The sequence below is a fragment of the Poecilia reticulata genome, linkage group LG4 (assembly GCF_000633615.1).
Source record: "Poecilia reticulata strain Guanapo linkage group LG4, Guppy_female_1.0+MT, whole genome shotgun sequence".
NCBI classification, from domain to species: Eukaryota; Metazoa; Chordata; class Actinopteri; order Cyprinodontiformes; family Poeciliidae; genus Poecilia; species Poecilia reticulata.
Genome location: NC_024334.1, coordinates 22,035,565 through 22,043,605, shown reverse-complemented (window position 1 = coordinate 22,043,605; position 8,041 = coordinate 22,035,565). Strand labels below are relative to the sequence as shown.

The 8,041-nt window shown below is 43.3% G+C and overlaps 1 protein-coding gene across 1 annotated transcript in view; it reads left to right on the top strand.

Moving 5' to 3' along the window:
• Positions 1–2,890: 2,890 nt before the first annotated feature.
• The window catches only part of ncanb (neurocan b), a 157,754-nt gene continuing 152,603 nt past the window's right edge, over positions 2,891–8,041 (top strand). Inside the window, exon 1 of the mRNA XM_008407242.2 lies at positions 2,891–3,278. The gene's annotated coding sequence lies outside the window, so the exon portion shown is untranslated. The remainder of the gene's footprint in view (positions 3,279–8,041) is intronic.

The following is an 8,041-nucleotide window of genomic DNA, read 5'->3' as shown; positions in this document are numbered from 1 at the left end:
CGTTGGTTCTTTTAAGCAGTTTCTTTTTTTCATTTTGAAGATTTGAGCCAAACATTTATTTTCATGTTTCCATTGTTGTATGCCAGGTTTTTGGTTCATTCACCATACGTAAAGAAATACTGAAATAATGACAGGAGCTGCACTTCTATCACCCGAGTTATTCCAAAGTGCACTCTGAAGTTCACATTAACTCACAAGAGCACACAATACATTGATAAAAGCAAACACTTTTTGATTTAATTCTGGATTATTTCCAATGAAAAAGGGCCAAAATTATGCACACCTACTAAAATCTGCATATACATCCTCATTAATCTTTTTTTTTCTCATTAAAAAGCAACATAAATAATCATGGCTGAATGTTTGACTAGTCTTCATATTTAGTAAAGCTAATTTAAACTGTCCTAATTCTCAGCTGTTTGTGTTTTGGTTCTCACTTATGTTTGCATTTTGATCATTTGTGTGTTGAGTTCTTCATTCTTTCTTGCTTTGTGTTTCTGGACATTTGGTGTAGTATATTGGTTTCAGACCTTAGCTTTGGTTAAATAGCTGTGCTGCTGTGTTTTCACTCAGGTTCTGCCCCAGCTGCTCTGCATTTTGATTTTACTCACCTGGTCGTCATTTCACCGATTACATCTCCACAATATTACAGCCCCTTTGTTTCTCTGTCTCACTTCTCTATTCTTCTGTTTCCTCCACCCTGGTTCTTGTATGATCATGTCCTGCATGGCGTGGTGCTGTGTGATGGGTCATCGTTACGGTCTAGAAGAAAGAATAGTTCAAACATCGTCAAAAGCCCAGAATTAATGACAGTAATGACAAAATTCTGGGATGTCATGTGATTTAAACAATAAAAAAATTTACGTGATTATAAAAACAGAAATTTCTATGCCTTTTTTCTTTTTGTTTTGTTTTTAATTGCATGACTTTTAACCTTCAGCTGGATTGTTTCTTATTTGACTCGACGCCAACAGTCAGTTAAATTTTGCTCTTTTTTGTTGAATTAAGAAAATTCTGAAGAAAAAAAATAAAAGGCATCAAAGCATTTCTTTTAACTTCTGACATTTTCTCATGTCTTCAGAACCGTGGACAGCTCCTGTAGTCTAAGGACTAGTGGCGACATGTAGCTTTTAAACTATAAAGGTTCACCTGCAAAATGCCTTTTGGATCATTTTGCTGCACATAGTAATAATGCGCTCTGTAAAATAAATATTTCATACCAAGAAAAACAATAATACAAACAATCCCAGCCATGCTTGAACTATGTGAACAAAGCCTTAATCTTCCTCTCACGGCCATGGAGGTCCTCAGGGAATTATTAGCCCTCACATAGTGACTCCTAAAGTGCTGGATCTGTCTTTGCTATGAATGTATACAAACAACTCTTTTGCAAGCCATTTTAAATTAGTCTGACCCTATATATTTTTTTTTTCTCCACATGTACCCTAGACTTAATAATAACTTCTATTATGCAAAAAAGGCATTTGAAACCAAACCCGATTGTTTGCCAGTTCAATCTTAAAGCAAAATTCTAGGATATTTTCTATGTAAATCTAATTTGATAGCCTTAAATTGGATATTACAAGTAAAATCTTATGTTGAGATCATTGCTGCGCAGCCAGAAAACATAATTTAATCCCTATGGTCATTATTATAGACCAAATGGAACTGTGTGGGCTGCACAGTGACGCAGTTGGTAGAGCTGTTGCCTTGCAGCAAGAAGGTTCTGGGTTCAATTCCCGGCCTGGGGTCTTTCTGCATGGAGTTTGCATGTTCTCCCTGTGCATGCGTGGGTTTTCTCCGGGTACTCCGGTTTCCTCCCACAATCCAAAAACATGACTGTCAGGTTAATTGGTCTGTCTAAATTGCCCCTAGGTGTGAATGTGTATGTGCATGGTTGTGTGTCCTGTGTGTCTCTGTGTTGCCCTGCGACAGACTGGCAACCTGTCCAGGGTGACCCCGCTTCTCGCCCGGAACGTTAGCTGGAGATGGGCACCAGCAACCCTCCCGACCCCACTGAGGGACAAGGGTGAAAGAAAATGGATGGATGGATGGAACTGTGTGGAGCACCTTTGCTTGAGGATATCAAAATCATAACTGCACCTTATCATTTTCTAAATAATTTTAAGGACTCAGTGAAGTGCCATTCACAAAGAAGCCAAATTATTTGTCAATAGGCACCAAAATTCAACATGTCAACATTTAATCACTATAAATGATATTATGGTGTTTATGGACACAGAGCTTTGCAAAAGTATCTGCATTGTGCATGTTGGCCTCCATGAAAAGTTCTGTGTGGCAGAAAACGAAAAGTTAGTCGACATGAACAGACTATGACCACTTTGAAACACTGCGGTGACAGCATCACGCTGCAAGGGTTCTTCTCTTTAGCAGGGACCTGGCGTCTGGTCAGGATCCATGGGAAGAGGAGTAGAGCTCAAGCAAGGCGTTACTAGAAGCAAACTTGATAAAGACTTAAAAAGGCTTGAGGCTTGAGTGACGGTTCACCTTCCAGAAAGACAACCTTGAACGTAAAAACCATAAAAACCAAACAGAAAATGGAATATTTTCCATCCACCTCAGAAGGATAAACTATTTTTATTTCATTAAATGCTTAAAAAGTAAGCTTTTGATGGTACAGTGGTCTCTAAAGGAAAAGAAAAACTTGTAAGGTACATATATACATATTAAAAAATGTTTTCGAGTCTCTTTTCATAGTGTTTTGTAGAAACTTCTGGTCTTTGTGCCATCCATAGACATCCCCCCCGCCCCCCGCCCATTATCTACACCCACCGTCTTTCTCACGCTGGGCCCCCTCGTCTTCCGCCTCCTCCCCCCTCCCCGCCGCCCCTCTCTGCTATTTGAACAGAGAGCCCTCGGAGCTCTCTTTTGTTCAGTAGCGCTCAGCTGCTGGAGAGGTGAGCACCACTCCGGCTGACGCTCATCCTCTCGTCGCGGCTCCTCCTCTCCAGAGGACTCGGCTGGAGCTCCAGGTGCATTTTCACTCACAAAAAACAACAAGCTTTTCTGTCGTTCCGTTTGCCGACGTGACACCTAGAAGCGGCACTTTGGACCCGACCGAGCCGGACCCAAAGGCTTTGATATATAATTAAAAATATATATATATTATTATTATTATTTTCTACGGCGTCCGTTGGATGGTTTAGCAGGTTCACTCTCTGTGGCGCTACCACCTGCACTCTTATCAAGGCGACGCTCCTGTTGGAAAGCCTCAGCATCACTCTGCATTCCTGTGGACGGAGCCGGATTCTTCAAAGGTGAGCGCAAGTTGTTTTATCTGCTTCGGATTTGTCATGACGGGAAGTAAAGTCATTTTAGGTGCTGACTGAGCCTGTAGCATATGCAAAGTAAGAAGGGCTGTAGATCAATTAGGGATAAGCTTGGAAAACACGGAGCTGTGAAGCTGAGTCCACTTTCGGGAGCACCCACACTAAACAAGCGCACTTTTGATTTTTATTAGCATTTTCCAGTAATTGCGTGACTGTAATATCTAAGACAGTTACATGCTGCTAACCTTTTCAACAGCTTTGCTTTATGACAAAAAGTGTCTTGGTATGCAGCATCTGTTAATTGCAGAGGTATGTTGAAAGTCACCCCCCCCCCCCCCACCCCATTTATTTTTGTCTTCGCATGCTTAAAGCTTAAAAAGACATCAACTGTACACAGACCACGTTTGGTTGTAAATCCCACTTTCTGATATCTCGAAAGGCTTCAGATATGTTTTGCATGAGACTAAAGTTGATGGGTAGTCCTGTGTAAAGATGCCACAGTCAGAGGTGACAGCAAAACAAAGGGGGAAGAAAAACCTGAAACAGTATCTTGGGTGGCAGTAACAATCAACCAAAAAAAGTCTGCGAATACTTTCTGCTGGAGGAAACTTGGTCTTCTAGGAGTAAGCACCTGCAAAAACCACCAAAGAACAGGAGGTCCGAGCCACAGTTATGTTCTGCAGCTCGGTTCCTACTTGGATATCTCCTAGTGAAAGGTGTTGTTGGTTACCGAGGGTGAAAAGGGAAACTGTGTGGCTTCATTCCCCCCTCCCCTCTCTCCCCTTTTGTTTTAATTTTAACGAGTGTATGGCAGTATTTCAGATTTTGGATGGTGGAGGGGGTGAGGGGGGGATAGAGGGATAGAGGAGAGCTTCTTATGACCCCATGGGAAATTAAGCAGAGATCCAACCAAGCAGTTTGTGAAACACTTCCTACTCCCGCTTCCTTTCTCGTGCCTCTTTTTCGGTCTGTCTGCCTTGTGCTCACGGCATGTCTCAGGTATTTGTTCACGCATGGGTGCACAATCATCTAGGCTGCCTTTTGTAGGAGTTTGAGGCAAGGTGTCCTTCTCAAAAGCTGATCTAGTGCTCCTTGTCATTACCACCCATTATCCACGCCGACCTCCTCCTACAGGTATATTTTGCCTCGGATTGTTGTGTGCTCGTGTTTAAGTGGGCCGGCCGCTTCTGAAAGCCAAGTCAGAACCTACAAACAAGCCAAACTGTTTTTAATTGAGCAGCCGTGTGTGGATCTTTGTGTATGTGATATGTGCCAGCTGCTGCTAGTTTCTAATTCGTTTGGGCATCCTTCGCTTCTGGCGCATGAATAGGGAAGTGGTTCCACACAGAACGATGTTTAAGTCCCCCTGCTGCCATTTAAGACTACCCTCTTCTTGTGCTTCCATGCATACCATGCAGATCATCTTTTGTATTTTCCCTCCTTGTCCCCTCCGTTCTCTCAAGATCTTAGTCTTTTTTTGCAGCCCCCTCGTATCACTCTTGCGGCATGGTTCAGCAGTATCGTCATTGTTCTCAAAAGAGGTGTTCTCTTCTCATGTCTTTGCCAGTTCGCTGCTCCTATTTTCACATTTCGTGTGCGATGAGGCATCGCAGTGGATGAACAATATTTCTTCTGAGAGAGGCTCGCTGCCTCTTTGTGGCTCCGCTCCAAGTGTGGTCAAGGCCAAAAGCGGCGCTGAAATGCTGTCATTACATCTCACGAGCGATGGAAGGAGGGGAGGAAAAAAGGGAAACGGAAAGAGCCCGGGGCCAGTTTGACGGCATTATCTGCTCCTTGCATGGGGTTGCATTTGTCACATATTTCAATAACGTGTCTTTTCTGGCTTGCTTTACTTGGCTTAGTGCAGACACTTGTAGCTGAAGATGGGGGTGGCGGGGTTTGGCACTGATTCAACTGTGCTCTTGAGTTGCGTCCAAGCAAATTTGGTAAACTGTGAATTTTTACAGCAATTTTTTTGCTAATGTAAGACGTTAATATCCCAACAATGAACCTTCTGCTATGCTTAAAACCAAACAAAGCCAGTCTGGCGTGGAAACGGAGGGGACAAAAGGGGTGAGAGGAGCAAATCGGTTCCAGAAAAAGACGATCTGTTTGGCTCAATTCTGGTTGCTGAAGTCATCCAAATCAATTTGTGTTATCCCTTTTTTTTTTTTTTTTTAAACCTACCTTGGGAATCTCATAAGACTTTTATAAATTCAAAACCCCAAAACATGCACACCCAAAATGAAAATGCATGAAAGGGTCAATGATTTGCTGACTAATGGCACATGCACATTCTCCAGCCTGCTTTACTTTCACTACACCACAATTTGGAATGTAAATTTTGCTGTCCCTTCAAATGGCCATATGCAGCTCAGACCTTTGCAGACATCTGGTGTATTATATTCTTCATTACTGTCTTCTAGAAATGCATCTTGTGAGAAGGACTTCAACAACCCTGGATGGCTACTCTGTCATTTAGACTTCTGGATTGTTTGCTAAAATTTTGCGCACAATATTAGTGGGACGCGGCAAACAGGAAAAGAACCAACAGAGTCTGAAACCACGTTCTCTTTTACAACCTTCAGTAAAATTTTAATTTAGCCCTTGAATTTCATCCAAGAAAAAAAGTTTTAAGTTTTGCTATTATTTTGGTAATGGAAGACATTAATATTCTAACATAAAACCTGTACTACACTTAAACTAAAAGCTGACTTAGCGTGACAAAAAAAAAAAAAAAAAAGGCTGAGTGCAGCCATGCAAATGCAGAGTACCAGAAAGGTCAATCGGTTTCATTTTTGGCAGTTCACCTGGTGAAAAACCGGTCAAGTCCAGCCCGGAATTCAATTTTTAGAGCTGTGGTGCTATGAGTCAGCTGGGGTCCTGTGGTGCTAATAGCTGAATATATTTCCTGTACTTTTATAGCAGAAAAATGTGTGACTCATTGTGCAATGTACAGAGAGGAGTCCACAAGAAGCTCAAAGCGGGCACAGTAACAAAGTCTCAGAAATCAGGGCCTGAATGTGAAGCCCTCAGTCGTAGAGAGAACGAAGAACATCAGGTTCCTCAGAGCACAGTATTTGATGACCTAACCGGGTCAAAGAACACCATTTGGATCTGAAACAGGTCCAGCAAAAACTGGGAACCCGGAACAAGCTCCTCTCCCTACCGGCAAGCTAAGCGCCCTGCAGAGGAAAGCAAGAGAGGTTGTTTATGGAGATCACCACCTTCAGTCCAGGCTGCGTTTTCAGAGTTACATCAGGCAAACGATGCAGAAGTAGTCTTGGTGTAAAGCTGTCTTACTCTGCTGATGCATTGATTCTACTCTGAACTGGCAGTTTATTGCTTTTAATATCATCAAAGTGTGATTTTTTTTTTCCTTGTGTGTTTTTCGTAGCAATCTTGCAGAGTGCAGGTTTTAGTGTGGACAAAAATGAATATACGGTTTTAGTCCAAGGTGGCAGAGCAGAGGGGGAAAGCCAAAAGACTCCTGCAAAGAAGAGGTAATTCTCAGACTTGGATAACCCTGATCCAATTAAGCAGTGAAAGCCCACACAGCAGCCTACGTGCATCCTATTCAATGCGGATTCTATAAACAATCGTGACACTACGTGCTTTGAGTTGTCTGCCAAAGCTACGTAGGTGCAGTTTAAATGAGGGTACGTCGCCATTTCGACTGCCATGTTGCATTGGAGAAGCTAAGCGGGATGCAAGACTTAGTTTCTCCAGGTAGTTGCTTCGTTAACCTCGATGAAGTTCGTACCTGTCCTCGCTGGGGCACGTCACTCAGCTTGAGTGTCAGCCACACGTCCTCCAACCCGGTGCCACTGAGCAGATGGGGCCAAGCAGGAGTGGGCTGCTTCTTGGTTCGCTTTGACTGAGAGTAAAATAGCCTGGCTTGGCACTTTGAGCCAGCTACTGCACGTATAGGGCCAAGCAAATGAGCAGCGCAGCTGGGCCATCGTTGGTCAGCGGCTGAGCACACAAAGCCCAGGAGACGCAGAGGCAGAAAAAAAAAAAAAAAAAAGGTAGCTTACCACAATCCCTTCAGACGCTGCTCGTTAATATTCATCAATCACCCACCTCCCATCCGCCCCCCAGGCCCCCAGCTCTGCACCCCTCTTCCCACCGAATGCATTATTCAAAGGTAGCATTTTCCCTATTAAATACTTTTAATAAATAATGACATCTGGTAACAGTTTTGTCTGCTGAATTAATGACAGCCGAGTGTATTTTGTAGCAATCGGACGTGGAGTTGAGGTGGATTTCTGTTCAGCCGCCTCTCCTCTCAGTGCGTTCTCTTTGTCTTGGCTCTTTTGTTAATGTCAGCCGGCCTGTCAGTGGATCAGAATGGAACCGTGTCTGTCTCTATCAGTCACCTTCCACAGCACGCCCGAGGAGAAGCAAATATGCCGAAGCTGTTTATTTTGCCATTATCTCCGTGTTTTCCTGGCTGAGATAATACTTGGGAAAACACAAAGCTCCCTCTGGCCGCTTCGGCGCCGGACACCGAGTTGTCTGTTTTGTCCGTCTTATTCCCTTTTCTATCATGTTAACATAAACTCAGTCGGGTTTAAGCATCACACGCATAGGGATGCATTACTTAAGCATACTGACAATGTAAGCATCGCCGTGTACAGGCTGTAGCTGTCAGACTCTGATGAGGTGGTAAACACATAGTGCTTGAGAGGCCACAGATGGCCAGTGTTTTCCCCGTCTTGTGAGCTTAAATTCCCAAAGGAAAGGCTTGC